Genomic DNA, 4123 nt, shown 5'->3' on the forward strand with positions numbered 1-4123 from the left:
ATGTTATTCGTTCAACGATATTGCTGTCGCCGGAGTAGGGGTGCGACGTATCGTTGATGTTATTCGTTCGACGATATTGCTGTCGCCGGTGTTGGGGTGCGACGTATCGTCGATGTTGTTGTTGCAGTAGTATGGGAGTGATGACGTTGATATCGTTGGTGATTTGATTGTCCAGAGACAGCAAAGGGAGTATTTCTGTTATCATTCCAATTATATTTTATATTGTTGATAATATAACTGTTATGTATTACGATGATGATTGTTGTGTATGCTCACCCTTTGGGGGCTGTTTCCGTTGGACAGGTTACAGGACTCTGCTGTGAGACAGAATAGTGGTAANTGGTGAAAGTTCAGTGGGAGCATAGAGGTGTCGAAGAGGTCACTTGGGAGACAGAGCGGCATATGAGGGAGCTCTACCCCTACTTATTCTGATGGTATGACGTATCTTTATTTATGCATGTTATTACTGTTGTTGATTAATTTCGGGGTCGAAATTCGTTTAAGGGGGTAGAAATGTAATGCNGTACGTCGTTGAAAGGAGAAAATTTTTATGCATATGACGTCACATGTTGTATGATTACGTGGCGAGGTTTGGGGCGCCACACTCACCATCCTCTGATAATAGACAATATGCAATATTGCTTTCAGTGACATAATCTGAAAGCCAACCTAGTGGTCTTCTGTCTCGAGTTGACTGCATCACATTGGAAATTTCAGACTCAACCTGTTCTTGTTCTTGTTCTTCGTGCTCTGGTACTGCTTCACAAGAAATTTGACCTTCATCCGTCTTATTTTCCACCTGAAATATAGTAGTTTCTGAATTCGGTGTGCCTTTGTCTCCCTTTAATTTATCTTCCTTGAATATAACATCCCTGCTGATGACAAGCTTGTGAACAGTAGGATCCCACAAGCGAAACCCCTTTACTCCATCAGCATAACCCAAGAAGATACATTTTCTGGATTTCGAATCCAACTTCGATCTTTCTTGCTCATTGTACAGAACGTGCACAGGACTTCCAAATGTATGCAAATGAGAATAATCTGTCGGCTTTCCAGTCCACATCTTCATTGGAGTCTTCAGATCAGTCGCTACTGAAGGAGAACGATTGATAATATAACAAGCGGTTTTGACTGCTTCTGCCCAAAATGACTTTTCTAGACCCGCAGTCCTCAACATAGCTCTTGTTCTGTCCAACAAGGTTCTATTCATCTGCTCCGCCACTCCATTTTGTTGAGGTGTGTAAGCCGTCGTGAATTGTCTTTTAATGCCCTCATGTTGACAAAATGCATCAAATTCGTCACTGGTATATTCTCCTCCTTTGTCAGTCCTCAGACACTTGATTTTCTTCTCAGAATCAAGTTCAACCCGCGCTTTGAAATCTTTGACGATCTGGAAAACATCTGATTTCTTCTTGATTGGATACACCCAACATCTCCTAGAGAAATCATCAATGAACGAGACAAAGTATCTCGCTCCTTCTAGGGATACAACCGGTGCTTGCCAAACATCCGAATGAATCAGCTCCAATATGCTTTTGCTCCTGGCAGTAGAAGTGTCAAACTTTAATCTGTGTTGTTTACTAGTAACACAATGCTCACAAAAGGGTAATGACACTTTTGTAAGTCCCGGCAGCAGCTTCCGTTCTGAGAGAATTTTCAACCCTCGTTCTGACATATGCCCGAGTTTTCTATGCCATAACACTGTTAATTCTTCTATTGAACCATTTGATGCAACAGCTAGTTCTGCCTCCTTGTGTGTTTCTCCCAAAAGTACATACAGATTTGCAGCAATCTTTTCCGCTTTCATAACCACAAGCGCACCCTTCACAATTTTCATGATCCCGTTCTCGATCCGAGTTTTGCACCCGATGTCATCCAATTGCCCCAAGGACAAAAGATTTTTCGTCAATCCTTTCACATGTCGTACCTCCTGTATGGTGCGAATGGTGTCATCAAACATTTTAATTTTGATAGTACCGACCCCAGCGATTTCCAAGGCTTGATCATTTCTCATGAATACAGATCCTCCTGAGACTGGTTCATAATGGTCAAACCATTCTCTCCGAGACGTCATGTGCCACGTCGCTCCTGAATCCATAATCCATGTGTCACAAAATTTGTGTCTGCCTTCTGCAACAGTTGCTGCTTTACTGAATAATATTTCATCACTGTCTGAAGTACTGGCCACATTTCCTTGAGAACTTTTGTCAATACTCGTACACTCTTTCTTGAAGTGCCCTTTACCGCCACATTTGAAGCAGTAAATATTTTTCTTCTTACTTCTTGACTTTGATCTACCTCGTCTTTGGCTCCCACTGGAGTCATGGTCCATAAATCTTCCTCTTATCATCGGTAAAGCCTCTGCCTGCTTCGATGTTACCAACCTATCTTCCTTATTCTTGAGCCGACTTTCTTCTCCGAGAACCGCAGTTAAGACATCGTCGAATCTTAGAAAGCCCATAAGAATATTGTTGGTTATGTTGATAATAAGTTGATCATATGAATCTGGTAGACTTTGAAATAGAAGCTCCGCACGTTCATTTTCCCCTATTTTATGTCCCATGGAAGTGAGTTGGACAAATAGAGTATTAAGTGTGTTGATATGGTCGGTCATCGATGAAGATTCCGCCATCCGAAGAGTATAAAGCCTTCTCTTTAGGAAAATCATGTTGTGTAGCGACTTGACCTCGTACATCTTTGTCAGAGTATCCCAGATAACTTTGGCTGTTTTTATCTCAGAGATACTTGACAATACTTCGTCTGCTATAGCCAAGTGTAAATTGGCAACAACGTTGTCATTCATCTCATTCCACTTTCCATCATCCGTAATTTCCACTGGTCTATCTCCAATAGCCGCCAAGCAATTCTCCTTTCTTAAAACTGCTTGTATCTTTATTTTCCACAGCATAAAATTACTTCAGTTGAACTTTGCTATCTCGTACCTTCCCGCCATTATGTCTACAACAATTTTAGTAGACTGGACAAAATAATCCCTCCTTAAATAACAAATCTCAAAAAATCTTTCTGATGTGGAAGACCAGTCTAGGCTGCAACCACAGAGCATACTCAGAATTTTAAGAAATTTTAAACCAAGGCTCTGATACCACTTGTTGGTCACACTTGCGGTAATTCGAGATAATAAAACCCGAAAATAAAGAATAAACTGGACACCGAGATTTACGTGAAAAACCCCTAAAAATTATTAGGGTAAAAACCACGGGCAAGATGAAAAGAATTTCAACTATAATATTTTGTGGTGTACAACTCACTCACTGTGTTTCCAAAGAGAACACACATTCTCTTAATACAGGAGAACAAACATCTCACAAATATTATAGAACTAAGCACTCAAATGCTATAAGATAATAGAAAACTCGAAGAAGAGATAATTTCAGAATGAAGGGGGGAGCTCTATTTATAGAGCCCTTTGTCCGTGTGAATACGCGTTAAACACACGTATTAATATTTCCGTCTGAATTTCCTTCTATTGCACCAACTTTGACAAATCAATTGCCAATCAACACGTTTAAAATTCACAAATTTAGCTGCCACCTTTGTTGACTTGCCGACAACTCATCCTCTGGAGCATTATGGCAAATGGGACACCACTCGGGCACCTCTACTCTGCGACGTTGTAAAGCTTTCATTGTGGGTAAGCTATCAGAAAGGGCTCGCCAAAGAAAATTAAAAACCTTGCCAGAAACTCTTAATTTCCAGATGATTTTCCAATTGATATTCTGAGTATTTTGAACTGGACCACTATCCATCAGCAATGATTTATATCCAATTTTAACAATTTATTTGCCTTTCACATCTTCGCACCTCATCCAAGTATCTTCACAATTCCTCCTACTAAATGGAATTGATAAAATCAGATGTTGGTCCCTCTCATTGAATAGATCTTTGCTAGATCAACATCACAGTAATCACCTCTACCAAACGCAATGACTAAACAGCATAATGTTGAAGCTCCGGAATACACATTGTCTCAACAAAAGGGTTGACACGATCGAGAAGCCAAGGATCTTCCCAAATCTTGCTGTGAAGTCCTAATCCAATGCGCCTACGCATCCCTCTTCGAATAAAGATCTCGGGATGTTAGAATACTTCTCCACACAAAGCT

Source organism: Primulina huaijiensis, chromosome 11 (assembly GCF_012295235.1).
Source record: "Primulina huaijiensis isolate GDHJ02 chromosome 11, ASM1229523v2, whole genome shotgun sequence".
Lineage (NCBI taxonomy): Eukaryota > Viridiplantae > Streptophyta > Magnoliopsida > Lamiales > Gesneriaceae > Primulina > Primulina huaijiensis.